This window comes from Capra hircus, chromosome 1 (genome assembly GCF_001704415.2).
Source record: "Capra hircus breed San Clemente chromosome 1, ASM170441v1, whole genome shotgun sequence".
Lineage (NCBI taxonomy): Eukaryota > Metazoa > Chordata > Mammalia > Artiodactyla > Bovidae > Capra > Capra hircus.
Window position 1 is genome coordinate 127,873,092 of NC_030808.1, and position 15,222 is coordinate 127,888,313.

Here is a 15,222-nt window from a genome sequence, read left to right on the forward strand (position 1 = left end):
CACAAACATATTTTGATAGTATATACTTTGATCATTTCTTCATGTGCAACAATTTTATAATGTTATTTTCTAAGGAAGAAAGAGATGATTCAGTCATTCCTTTTGCCTAGTTTGTCAAAAATTGCTTTATATTATTGGTAGCTGAGGAAAGTTTCTTTCATCCTCATGTATCATCAAAGTAATGGCATGTAAATAGTAGAATTGTGAATTAGGGGAAAACTTCTATCTCCAGTGTAAGGATTGTATATTCTAGTTCTCTTGCCTTTTTTTTTTTTTTCCTCTTGTTCAGTAATGTTCTGATTCTCATCATCTCTTTTATCTCTTCTGCTGTTTTGTAATCTATACATTTTAAATATCATACTTCTTTCCTCATCTTCCTCTGGACCATCAGTATTTTAGTCTAGAGTGAGATAAGAGGTTTTGACGTTTTGAAGCCTGTGTTAGTCTGTCTTTCAGTTGATATTTTGACTTCCCCGGGACAGTTTCCTTCTGCCATATTTTTGTTTTAGCGTGATCATTAATTTTGAAAATTATACAAAATTGATCTATAATGAAGAATTACACAAAGGACATTGAAATCCATTTCTGTGATGCCAGTTATTACAGTTCAGTCGCTCAGTCCTGTTTGACTCTTTGTGATCCCATGGGCTGCAGCACACCAGGCTCCCCTGTCCTCCATTATCTCCTGGAGTTTGCTCAAATTCATGTCCATTGAATCAGCGATGCCATTTAACCATCTTATCCTCTGACACCCCCTTCTCCTTTTGTCTTCAGTCCTTCCCCAGGGTCAAGGTCTTTTCCAATGAGTTGATTCTTCACATCACATGGCCAAAATATTGGAGCTTCAGCTTTAGCATCAGTCACTGCAATGAATATTCAGCACTGATTTCCTTTAGGATCGACTGGTTTGATCTCCTTGCAGTCCAAGGGACTCTCGAGAGTCTTCTCTGACACCGCAATTCAAAAGCACCAATTCTTCAGTGTATCATCCAACTCTCCCACCTATACATGACTACTGGAAAAACCATAGCTTTAGTTATACTGACCTTTGTCAGCCAAGTGATGTCTCTGATTTTTAATATGCTGTCTGGGTTTGTCATAGATTTCTTCCAAGGAGCAAGCTTCTCTTAATTTCATGGCTGCAGTCACTGTCAGCAGTGATTTCAAAACTCAAGAAAATAAAATCTGTCAATGTGTCCATTTTTTCCCCCATCTATTTGCCATGAGGTGATGGGACTGGATGCCACGATCTTAGTTTTTTGAATGTTGAGTTTTAAGCCAGCTTTTTCACTCTCCTCTTTCACCCTCATCAAGAGGCTCTAAAGTTCCTCTTCAGTTTTTGCCTTCAGGGTGGTATCATCTGCATATCTGAAGCTATTGATATTTCTCTCAGCAATCTTGGTTCCAACTTGTGATTCATCCAGCCTGGCATTTCACATGATGTAATCTGCAGCTAAGTTAAATCAACAGGGTGACAATATACAGCCTGGACGTGGTCCTTTTCCAGTTTTGAAGCAGTCCTGTTTTCCATGTCCAGTTCCAACTGTTATTTTTTGAATTGCATACGGGTTTCTCAGGAGACACATAAGGTTGTCTGGTATTCTCATCTCTTTAAGAATTTTCCAATTTGTTGTGATCCACACAGTCAAAGGCTTTTAGCATCGTCAATAAAGCAGAAGTAGATGTTTTTCTGGAATTCCCTTGTTTTCTTCCATGATCCAGCAGATGTCGGCAATTTGATCTCTGATTCCTCTGCCTTTTCTATATCCAGCTTGTACATCTGGAAGTCCTTGGTTCACATACTGTTGAAGCCTAGCTTGAAGGATTTTGAGCATTACCTTCCTAGCATGTCAAATGGCCGCAGTTGTACAGTAGTTTGAATGGCAGTACTTTGTGTTTAACTGCATAATTTTGAAATAAACTTACTTTTATCCTCCGTACACTGACTGTGTAAGAGTTTGGCCAGACAAATTTCTTCAGGTTATTTTTTTGTGTCAGTGGTGATTTTGTATGCAGTTTTATCTGAAACTTCCAGACTTTTTGGAGGACAAATTACACCAGCTACACTAAGCTGTACCTGATGTTTGGGGAGGTTTAAGACACAATATTTCCCACATAGTCGTGTTCTCTGTTTGCATTATTGCTATAGGTTTGTGCCCTGTAACACAAGAATCAAGATGAAATTTACTGTTACATTCCATAAAAAGGAATTTTAAAATGCGGGCCAAGTTGATAATTGTGTATACAACACTATTAATTATAATCCCGAGAAAGGGGACATTTTTATCTGGGTGTGGATGAGCTCCAAAGCCTTGGCTTACAATTGTTTCTTCCTATGATGATAAGAGTGTTACACATTTGGCTCTGGCTCCATGCTTTCTTTTTTTTCAGCTGTACTGGGTCTTTGTCACAGTGTGTGGGGGCTTCTCTAGTTCCAGCCTGGGAGCTTAATTGCCCCGTGGCATGTGGGATCTCAGTTCCCCGGTCGGGGATCAAGTCCGTGTCCTGTGCCATTAGAAGGGACATTCTTAACCACTAGAAAACCAGGGAAGTCCCTGGCTTCATGCACTTTAACTTTTTTTTTTTTTTTTTTTGTGGTTCACCTGCAGGCACAGTGGAACATGTTTATACTGTCACCCTGTCTCTGGACCTTTGTCCCTGATGCTGGAGGAGTTGGCACACATAGGTGAAAGAGTATCCCATGGAAGAAGCTGTAGCACTTTTGTAGTGTCCCACTCAATCCAAATTGAATCTATCCCGCAGCCACTTCAGTGCCATCTGCAGGAAAGGAAGTGTCACAGGGGGAAGTCAGATGGAGAAAGATGGCAGTGTGAACCCGCTGTATTTAAATATCTTATTTTTGACAAATCGCATGACCATGAGGATACATTGTTAGGGCCCCTGGCAGAGCCTTGGGAAGGAGCTGGGCGAGTGAGGAGACCTGAGGCTACAGCATCCTCAGCTTCATGGAGAATCCAGCTCTGTCCATCCATAGAGAGGGAGGGAGGAGGAGAGAGAGGCTAGTAGACAGACATGGCAGGATAATCTGATCCTTCTATGTCCAGAGAAAGGACACAGCAGTGGGGAATCAGAGAGGAGGGGACCTAAGTCAGTGTGGGTGGCAGGGAAGGTATTCTTGTAGCTTCACTAACTTCCAGGAGTCACTGCAAGAGACTGTCCAAGCTGGAACCTCAATGATGGCCAGCACTTAGCTAGACAAACCAGCTGAGACAGATGTTTCAGGTAGAGGGCACAGCATGAGCAAGGGTCCAGAGGTGTGGATGTCCACAGAGTCCAGGGATGCACAAATAGCTTGTGCTGTAACTCAGAGTGTCAGGAGAGAAGGGGACAGGAAAGAAGCTCACTAAAAGAGCAGGAGTGAAGTTACAAAGGGCCTGGAGGACCATGCTCAGCGGGTTCTACCCTGGGTAATTGGGGGAGACTTTGAAAGAGGTGGATGAGATTTGCACTTAGCTCACTTAGAGCAATGGTGAATCGCATAGAAGTGAGGTAATTAAAACCAGGGCCGGTGCAGTAGTATGGATAAGAGTAGCTTTGTGTGAGAAGAAAAGGTCCAAATGTTAGGGGAAAAACTAAGAAAAATATGAGAAAAGAGACTTTGTATGTGTGAGGATTTCCAAGGATAGTGATCTAAGTATCTAAGTTGATGTGATGTTGAGAATGGGCAGAGGAAGAGAGTAGCTTTGTTGGGGAAGATGGATGAGCTGCTTGAGATTCTTACAGGGCATCTCAGTGAAGACGAACCAGTTGCATCTGCAGTGCTGGGAAGGCACTTGCAGTGACTCCTGGAAGTTAGTGAAGCTACAAGCATGCGCGAACTCTTCCAAGGAAAGTCTGTGGCATGGTAAGAGTCAAGGACATAGCACCAAACCCTGAAACAGTAATAGTGAAGGCAAAGAAGTGGAGGCATATGCATTGGAGACTGTGAAGAAATGGTCAAAGTGTAGGAGGAAGATCAGTCTTCACGGAAGTTTTCTTGAATTTGGGTATGATCCTAGGACAGGTTAGACTCTGACAGAGCTTCCAAGGAACCAGTGATGATTGGGAAGTGTTAGTTGTGTCCGACTCTTTCATGACCCCATGGACTGTAGCCTGCCAGGCTCCTCTGTCCATGGGAATTTTCCAGGAAAGAATACTGGAGTAGGTTGCCATGCTGTTCTCCAGGAGATCTTCCCAACCCAGGGATCAAACCCAGGTCTCAGGCATTGGAAGGCAGATTCTTTACCATCTTAGCCACCAGGGAAGCCCACTGATGGTTGGGGAAGCCCCAGAAATGGCAAGCATGATTTCCATTTTAGAATTCCAGGTTAATTTTCCATGTTGGTTTCATCTGGCTTATTGTGCCAGTAATTTAAAGGAGAAAACAATTTCCATTTTATTTGTGTTTTTATTCACGGGGACTCAAGAAAATAGAAAACAATAGGACTGTCAATATCTGAGGTAGACATCCATGCAGTCAATAGAGAACTAGACAAATACAAGATAATTATAGTTTTATATTGCATTCTATTTAGATGAATAATGTTATCCATTCTTCTATTTAAATTAGCCAGAATAATGCCATATAGCTTAAAATAATGAAGGTTTATTTCCCATGCATAGTTCATATCTACCGAAGACTCTTGAGAGTCCCTTGGACTGCAAGGAGATCCAACCAGTCCATTCTGAAGGAGATCAACCCTGGGATTTCTTTGGAAGGAATGATGCTAAAGCTGAAACTCCAGTACTTTGGCCACCTCATGCAAAGAGTTGACTCATTGGAAAAGACTCTGATGCTGGGAGGGATTGGGTGCAGGAGGAAAAGGGGATGGCTGAGGATGAGATGGCTGGATGGCATCACCGACTCGATGGACGCGAGTCTGAGTGAACTCCGGGAGTTGGTGATGGACAGGGAGGCCTGGCGTGCTGCGATTCATGGGGTCACAAAGAGTCGGACACGACTGAGCGGCTGAACTGAACTGAACTGAACCATGGTAGGTGAGCTTGGCCCCACATGGTTACTCAGGATCCAGGCTGGCAGAAAGTCTACCATCTTGAAGCTACACCATTTGGAACATTTGACTTCTGCAGTCACTTTACTAGGGAAGAAGAGAAGTCCTGGCTTTGTCATGTCCTGGCTCTAATTTGCTTTGTCCCAGAAGGGGTATGAACCACATTAAGTCATAGTCCTTTGGCCATATAACTGCCCATATACCTGCATGGAGCTGGGAAATGTGGAGGCATATACGGTGGCCAGTACAAGTCTCTGCCATGCTCCATATTGTAAAAATCCAAAGTCCCCAAAGCCAATTTATATCATAAAATATATGCAAAAACCAATAATAAAATGCCTTACAATTAACATTAGCAAGTATTAGTAAAGTGCTTTTATTGAAAATCTAAACAAACATAAATGGAAGTGCATCTATGTCTGGTTTCATTAGAAGCAATTTACTTCTTTAAAACCCTAGTTATTTAGTGCTGACATATTATCTGTAACACTACCCCATTGACATTACATTTATATATTTTCCAAGCTTCTAATCACAACTTGTTCTTTCTGGTGATTGGCCTTCATCCAGCAGCACACCAAGAGTCACCTCATTAGAACAAAAGACACTTCTATCAGCCAGGGAATACTAAGCATTTTAAGAGCCTTGTTCAGGAACCACGGGCAGAGACTAATATATGTATTTTCTATTATTTCACACCTTGAGGAAATTTTCATGTTATTTTTTGTTTATCTAAAGCTCATATTACTATGGCACAGAATAATTTTGGAATGTTACCAGTTTCCATAGCATATGGAAAGGAGAAAGCAAGGGAATTATTGCTTAGTATTATGCTTATTATTTCTTATTGAAAGGAGGATTCCAGAAAAACATCTACTTCTGCTTCATTGACTGTGCTAAAGCCTTTGACTGTGTGGATGACAACGAACTGTGGAAAATTCTTAAAAAGATGTGAATACCAGACCACCTGACCTGCCTCCTGAGAAACCTGTGTGCGTCAAGAAGCAACAGTTAGAACTGGACATGGCACAATGGACTGATTCCAAATTGGGAAAGGAGTGCATCAAGGCTATATATTGGCACCCAGCTTATTTAACTTATATGCAGAGCACATCATGTGAAATGCCAGACTGGAAGACCCTCAAGCTGGAATCAAGATTGCTACAGGAAATGTCAGCAACCTCAGATATGTAGATGATACCACTTAATGGCAGAAAGCAAGGAGAACTAAAGAGCCTCTTGATGAGGGTAAAAGAGGAGAGTGAAAAATCTGGCTTAAAACTCAACATTCAAAAAGCTGTGATCATGGCATCCAGTCCCATCACTTCATGGCAAATAGATGGGGAAAAAGTGGAAGCAGTGACAGATTTTATTTTCTTGGGCTCGCAAATCACTGCAGATGGTGACTGCAGCCATGAAATTAAAAGACATTTACTGTTTGAAAGGAAATCTATGACAAACCTAGACAGCATATCAAAAAGCAGAGACATCATTTTGTTGACAAAGGTCATATAGCCAAAGCTATGGTTTTTTCAGTAGTCATGTAAAGATATGAGAGTTGGACAGTAAAGAAGGCTGAGCACTGAAGAATTGATGCTTTTGAATTGTGGTGCTAGAGAAGACTCTCGAGAGTCCCTTGGACTGAAAGGAGATCAAACCAGTCAATCCTAAAGGAAATTGGGAGGACTGATGCTGTAGCTGAAGCTCCAATACTTTTACCACCTGATGCGAGGAGCCAACTCACTAGAAAATACCCTGATACTGGGAAAGATGGAGAGCAGGAGGGGAAGGGGACAACAGAGGATAAGATAGTTTGATGGCATCACCAACTCGATGGACATGAGTTTGAGCAAACTCCAGGAGATAGTGGAGGACAGGGGAGCCTGGCATGCTGCAGTCCACGGGGTCATAGAGTCAGACAACTTAGTGACTGAATAACAATGACATACTTTAAAATTAGTAATTAAAATGAGCTTAATTACAGTAGCATCTTATTTTTTGATTTTGAATTAATCTTGAAATTTCTGAAAGCTGTGATTTGCAGCTCTTTAAAAGTATTTGCATATAGGCCATTTTCCCCCTGGTCAAAACATATTTATTTCTCAAGAATGCTGTTTTGAAGGAAATTTGTAAAAAATAATTTTACAAATGGGTTTTAGACATTCAGTTACTGCTTTTATATTGTATATTTAAGAGATACCTTTACTTATCAAAGGGCGTTCCAAGTACTCAGTGGTAAAGAATCTACATGCCAAGGCAAGCGACACAAGAGACGGAGATTTAATCCCTTAGTCCAGAAGATCCCCTGGAGGAGGAAATGGCGACTTGCTCTGGTATTCTTGCCTGCTACCCCTTCCAGTCCTCTCATCTCTGTTCCAGGCAGGAAGAAGAGAGAAGGGTTAAGTCGAAGGCCACCTCAGCCTTGCCTTTTAATTTAGGCAAGAACATCTTCCTCAGGGTCTTCCAGCTACATCTAATTGCCCAAACTGAGTGAAGTGGCCATGCTTAGCTGCAGGGACACAGGAAGGCTGTATAATTTTAACTGTTCTGTTCACAAGCAGGGAAGTGAGAGTGTTAACCATATAGGCAACTAGTAATATATGCTGAACTTACCTGAGTTAAAATAAAGCTACTTATGTAACTAAAAAATTAACAAGTACATATTTATTTGATCAGTGGATAACATTCAGTGTTATTTATAATTGGCCTTCCTGTAGAGAGCCATCGTGGAGCATTTCTCAGCTCCAGTCTTTTATCTTTCTATATCTGACACCTGGGTATTTACCCCCATTTAAATAAAATCATCTTTGGTTATTTTAAAAATTGAGTGAGAAGGACACTTTTGGTTAACCTATGAGATAACAAGGCAGATCTAAACAGATCTAAACAAGGAAATGCTAGAAACCTTAATGGGGCTTCCTAGGTGGCTCAGTGGTAATGTGGCAAAGAATCTTCCTGCCAACAAAGGAGATGCAGGAGCTGTGGGTTCCATCCCTGGGTCAGGAAGATCTCCTGGAGAAGGAAACGGCAACCCACTCCAGGATTCTTGCCTGAAAGTTCCCATGAACAGAGGAGCCTGGCAGGCTACAGTCTATGGGTTCACAAAAGAGTCAGGCACGACTTAAGCAACTCAACAATAATAACAGAAGTCTTAACACAGATCCAAGTGTATCAAATGATTACCAGAGTCTGAAATGTTATATTTCCCAGCTTTGTTCAATAATATATGTTTTCATTTCTTTTGACTTGCTCATGTCAAGTCCAAAGCAAGTGTTCCTGATCAGTGGGCAGCTCTGCCTCAAGTGGTCCATCTCCTGTTTCTACCATCGTCAACAATTGCTTCCAAGGATGCATGTCAACCTGCACCTGATGGCAGAAGGGAAAAAACCTACAGAACTGACTGTTCACAGCCAATTTCTAACAGCCAGTGTCTAACAGTGGCTGGCTTCCTGTCCATGCGCATGCCACTGGTTAGAATTTCATCTAGGACCCATTAAGAGCCCTGTTGCAAGGACGGGGCACTGTGAACTGTTTGCCAGGAAGAAGAGCAAAGGGGTTCAGAAAGAGAGCTGGGCTCTGTCACATAACTGATTTGCCTGGTCAACAATTACCTTTTGGTAAACACTGGTTGAGTCTGGCAAGGTTGGTGGGGCTGTATTTCTCGCCTCCACAATTTTGCTGCAGAATAACCACAGAAACGTTTATTTTTTATTTATTTTTTTATTTATTTTACAATATTGTATTGGTTTTGCCATATATCAACATGAATCCACCATGGGTATACACATGTTCCCAATCCTGAATCCCCACCCCCCTCACCTCCCTCCCCATGCCATCCCTCTGGGTCATCCCAGTGCACCAGCCCCAAGCATCCTATATCCTTCATCGAACCTAGACTGGCAATGGTGAGGGAGAGGGTGGGATGATTTGGGAGAATGGCATTGAAACATGTATAATATCATATAAGAAAAGAAACATGTTTCAAACTCAATTCTGATCAATGTACAAGAAGTTACAAAACAGTCACATGAGCTCTGCTTGTGAAAAAGGAAGTCCTCACTCTCTGTCCTTAATGACTGCTATGAATATTTTGAGTGAAAGTTTCACTCCTGGACAGACCCCCAAATACTCAAAATATTCTGATGGCAAGAGCAGCCAGCCATCAAGCTGGGGGCCTGGAAGGAGTGCTCTGTAAAGTGGGTGCTCCCAGGACCAGGCAACTCTAGATCTTAGTGATGGTCTGCAGGAAGTGGGCTGCCATGCTTGCTTTCTTACTTTTTTTTTTTTAAAATAAATTTATTTATTTATATTTTTGGCTGTGCTGGGTCTTTGTTGCTGTGCTTGGGTTTTCTCTAGTTGTGGTGAGTGGGGGCTACTCCTCATTGTGGAGGTTTGTCTTGTTTTGGATTGAGGGTTTTAGACGTAGGGGTTCAGTAGTTGTGGTGCATGAGCTTAGCTGCCCTGCAGCATGCGGAATCTTTCTGGACCAGGGATTGAACCCATGTCCCCTGCATTGGTAGGTGGATTCTTAACCACTGGACAACCAGGGGAATCCTCTTACTATTTTAATGCAGAGACCATGGAGAGCCAAACCATCTCTGTAGGCAGCCATATATCCAGAACCAACCCTCATTTCATCACTTCAAGTCCCTTTATTGTTATGAGTAATAGTAGCGGTAATACTAATTCAGCTCCTGTTATGCCGCCAGCATTGTTCTCTGTTCAAAGTCCCGTTCCTCTCCTGTTCTCTTCTCCCTAGAGTAGGTAATCCATGTAATGTTCTTTTATCTGTAAGTATTCTTGAAAGTGTGTATAGTTTTGTATGCCTTTTTAAAAATTTTATATTTACTCTATTAGGTTAGAGACCTTATTCTACTATTGTTTTTTTTTTTTTCTGCCCTTATCACTGTTCTTACATGTTGCTAAGCATGTTGGGTTGGATTTCCCAGAAAACAGACTATGAGATAGAAGATTAGCCTGAAAGAAGTTTACTTAGAATGTTCTGTGCTTCAGGATCAAGCCCTGGGAGAGTGGAGAGGAGGACGGAGGGAGAGAAGCAGGACTGGGCAGGGGGAGGACCTGACCTGTACCCAGATGATGGGGACCTCATGAGGAGCTCTGGAGCTGGGACGTCCAGCCTTAAGGCATCAACCAGTTATTGGACCTGGGCTGCCCTGGAACATGACTGGGAGAGGGGCTTGCACTGGCTGACAGCAATTGTTAGAGAGGTCTGAGGGTAACAGTATCAGTGGCCAACAGTTCTAGGGGCTGGAGGACCTGTTCAGTTCTGAATGCCTCTGTTCTGACAGAGCCCACAGAGCACACTGTGCAATCTGCCACACTGCATGCTAAGTCCAGGCGGTTCTTTCTAAGCCATGCTTCGCATCCCACCGTATTTACTTGCATGGCTTCAGATGGCCTCGACTCCCTGGTACCAGAAATGAGGTTGCAACAAACAGCCCTACTTATCAGGTGGATCCAAGGTGTTTCCCTGGGGATTGTCAAATGGAGTCCCGAGTGATGGTGTGGGGTGCCTATATTCCCACCAGGGGTGCACAAGGGTATTTGGGCTTCATCAACTTGAAGTGATATAGGTCTCTAATTTCTGCCATTCTGATGGGTCTGTGATGTTTGAATTTGATTTAAATTTGCATTTCTATCATTTTTAATGGGTTTGAGAATAGCACTGTATGCCATTTAGCCCCCTGAGTTTCCTCCTTTTTGAATTGTCTGTTCACATTCTTTGTCCATTTCCTCTTGGGTTCTTAAAAATATTTCTGATCTCTCTTTAGCTGGTAAACAAACCTCCTGTATAGATTTTAATAATGATTTCTAAAGAATTTAAGCAACCCTCCCTGGAGTGTGGATTCCTGTTCAGAATATTTCAATATTAACTAAATATTCTCTCTCTCTCTCTTTCTTTCTCTCTCACACACAAGGCTGTTTATTATGAAGTATTTTTGAAGATTATATAACAATTGTCTAGTTAATTTTAGCTGAAGATTTCTTTGGAGTGGCTGACAGTGTGTTTAACTCTCACTGCTTTCTTTGTGCCTATTAGTAATCCTTTTACATCTAAATCTACAAAAATTTATATTATTTTCAACATTTTTGGGGTTAGAATGTCTCAACTTATAGTCAATTGAATCTATAAAGGAGCTGAAGGAGGTAGAAAGACTGGTTTTTCTTCTCCTATCTTTCTTGCATCCTCTTTTGATCTCCTCTTTTCTCTCTCTGATATATTGGTCAAAATAAGGTCTTGGAATCCCTGAATTCTATCATTTTGGGAATGTTTTTAAGGTACAGGATTTTATCTAAAACAGACTATCGTATAGCTGAGGGAAGTGTTTTTCATCCCAGAATATGCAAAGCCTTTCCAGACACGTGATGTGCACACAAGCTGGGCCATGATCCTGAACAGGTTCATCTTTTGATTCTCCTTTCATAGCTCAAATGGCAACCCACTCCAGTATTCTTGCCTGGAGAATCCCATGGACAGAGGAACCTGGTGGGCTACAGTCCATGGGGTTGCAAAGAGTTGGACAGGACACGACTGAGCAGCTAACACTTTCTCTTCACTTTCATAGCTCACCTACCACACGGGGGAGAAACACCCTCAGGGTGGTCTGCTTCAGCTTTCCCCAGGGGAAGTTTATGTTGGGGGATGAATCTATTCACACCCATCCGTTTTGGGTTAAATTTTTCACTGAATACAAACCAAATCCTCCTGCGGTCTTTCCTGCAGAAGCCTGGGTTGTCTTTAAGATGGGCTGACAGTGCAGTCTGTGTCCTCCCACACTCAGGAAAATTCAGAGTAACTATTCCAGCTAGAGCACAATATTTAAAAAATTCTGCCCCCCCTCTATTTTTGGGCCAAGCTGCATGGCATGTGGGATCTTAGTTCCCTGACCAGGAACTGAACCCATGTGGTGAAGGCACAGTGTCTTAACCACGGGACCTCCAGGGGAGTCCCTAGTGCACAGTTCTGAAACTGGTATCTTAAATTCATTTCTAAGCTGGAAGTGGCTTATATTTACCTCAATGATACCACCTTTATCCTTGAGTCTAGACACCATATTTCCTCTTGGATGAAGGAACTGGGAAAGTCTGGCAGTACAACTGGCAGGGATGGTGGACATGCACCCAGGTTGCCCGTCTCAGAAAGCGCTCACCAGAGCCTCAAAGGCAATATTTTACTCTTCAAGGCTGGTTACTTCTTAGCTGCATGGGCAGACACTTGGTTCAGCAGCCCAAACACATTCTGAAAACCACATCTGTGTGGGAATCTGGATTCTGCCATTCACCAGCTGTGTGACCTTGACAGGAGACCTCCTCTCCCAGCTCCTTCATGTATAGGATGAGGGTGAAGGTTCTCTCCACATGAGGCTATTGGAAGGATTCAGTCAGAAAATACCAATGAAGTGCCCGATCCACAGCAAAATACCTTCTCTTTCTGAAAACCTCCACATCAAGGAGATAAAGTGGAGATACCTATTGAGAGTGTTGTTCAGGACAGACCCCAGTACCGCTAAATGAAGAGATGAGAGAACAGACATAGGACCGATCGAATGAGTGAGGGTGTGACCCACACCATCTCTGACTAAGGGAGATTGGAGATCAAAACTGTGATGTAAATACTCAGTGAATGCCTGTAGAGCTGGCCATTGTGGTAGACTTTTTTTTTTAATTGGAGTATAATTGCTTTTTAATGTTGCCCAAGTTTCTGCTGTCCAGTGAAGTGAGTCAGCCATATGTATGCATATATTCCCTTCCACCTCCCTAATCCCACCCATCTAGGTCATCACAGAGCACTGAGCTGAGCTCCCTGTGACTCACAGCATGTTCTGCTCACTATCTATTTTACACATGGTAGTGTATCCATGTCAGTTCCAATCTTCCAATTCACCCAACCCTCTTCCCCGCATCCCGCCTCCCCATGCCTATTCTCTACATCTGAAAACAGGTTCGTCTGTATTATCCTTCTAGATTCCACATATGTGCTTGATATATTTTCTCTTTCTGACTTCATTCTGTTTGACAGACTCTAGGTCCATCCATATCTCTACAAATGACCCACTTCCATTCCTTTTCATGGCTGAGTAATATTCCATTGTGTATATGTCATCTTCTTTATCCATTCATCTGTAGATGGACACCTAGGTTGCTTTCATGTCCTGATTATTGTAAATAGTGCTGCAATGACATTGGGGTGCATGTGTCTTTTTGTTTGGCATATTCTTAGTGGAAATTATCTCATTTAATTATCACAAGGCTCTTTTAAGAAAGGTATCATTATCACCATTTTGTAAATGAGGAAATGAAAGCTCATGGAGAAGGTCACACAACAGTGGTGCCATGACTCAGTTCAGTTCAGTTCAGTTCAGTCACTCAGTCGTGTCCAACTCTTTGCGACCCCATGAATCGCAGCATGCCAGGCCTCCCTGTCCATCACCAACTCCCGGAGTTCACTCAGACTCACGTCTAGTAAGTGGTTTTACTAAGGAATCACAAAAGTGGAAGGCCCTAGATATATATATATGTGTGCATAGGGGTATTTTCAGGTATAAGTATGTGCCTATGATGTTTATGATCAGTCCTGGGTGTTCTTTGGACGGAATGATGCTAAAGCTGAAACTCCAGTACTTTGGCCACCTCATGCAAAGAGTTGACTAATTGGAAAAGACTCTGATGCTGGGAGGGATTGGGGGCAGGAGGAGAAGGGGATGACAGAGGATGAGATGGCTGGATGGCATCACTGACTCGATGGATGTGAGTCTGAGTGAACTCTGGGAGTTGGTGATGGACAGGGAGGCCTGGCGTGCTGCACTTCACGGGGTCACAAAGAGTCGGACACGACTGAATGACTGAACTGAACTGATGGTGTTTCAATGGTAGGCCCTGATGACATGCTTGTGTAGTGATTAGATGACTATAAATGTTGGTGGTAATTAGAAGGGACAAGGCAGATGAAGGGACGGGTAGAACAGAAATAATAGTTTTGACAATGTGGCCTTGAGGAAGGGAACTCAAGGTCAACTCATGGAGGGACTGCCTTTCTATATTTTAGGGAAGAGAAAACTGGATTGCAGGTCCTGAGCAAGGTCAGAGGGATATGCCTGAGGATTCCAAGAGCCAAGGCTGGGGGATTGTGTCCAGTGAGCATCCTGGTGAGATTCATGGGCATATGTGGAAGTCTCTTCAATATGACCAGTGTATATGAGCACCCAGATCTTTTCCTTTTAAAGGTTTTCGAGTAGCTCCATGAATATGGAGCTCATAGAATATAGGCATCTGCTTTTGGACTGATTTGTTATTTTTGTTTAGTCACTAAGTTGTGTCCAGCTCTTTTACGACCCCATGGACTATATCCCACCACACTCATCTGCCCATGGGATTTTCCAGGCAAGAATACTGGAGTGGGTTCCCACTTCCTTCTCCAGGGGATCTTCCTGAACCAGGAATTGAACCTGGGTCTCCTGCATTGGCAGGCACACTCTTTACCAATGAGCCGCCTGGGAGAGTTAAAAACATCAGTTTGAGCCTGAGTGACCCTGAGCTTTAGCATCATGTTGCCTCAGATTATGCACTTGGCCTCTCTGTACTTTGTAAATGGAGATATAAATCTAATGCAATTTTTGTGAGGTTAAAATAAAATAATTCAAATAAAGCACAGCACAGTTCCAAGTACCTAGTTAGTGCTTAATAAAATAAATATATTAATAATGATTCCCATGAAAAAATTTGTTAGAATGTAAAGCACTTCTAAGCTATCGTCCATTTGGTTTTATTTTAAGATCATTACAGGGGCTTCACTGGTGGTCTAGTGGTTAAGAATCTGCCTTGCACTGCAGGGACATGGGTTCAATCCCTGGTCAGGGAACCAGGATCCCACATGCTATGGGGCGACAGAGCCTGTGCTCCACAATGAAGACCCGACACAGTCAAGGAAATAAATATTTTTTAAAAAGATCATTATAAAACACAGAGAGGCTCTTTGAAGGCCTGTCCCTTGGTTTACTTTGCTAACATGTTCTTGTCTCAGTTGGGTGGGACTGACCCAGAGTTTCAAGCCAGGGTGTTAACACGGTGACCAACCAGTGGCAAGGAAGAGATTTCCTGCAGGTGCTGTGGCCACCCATGGTACCTGGTCTTGAAGATCAATGAGCCCTTTATCTTTTCCATTTCCCTTTGGCAGCCCAGCGTCCCAGTG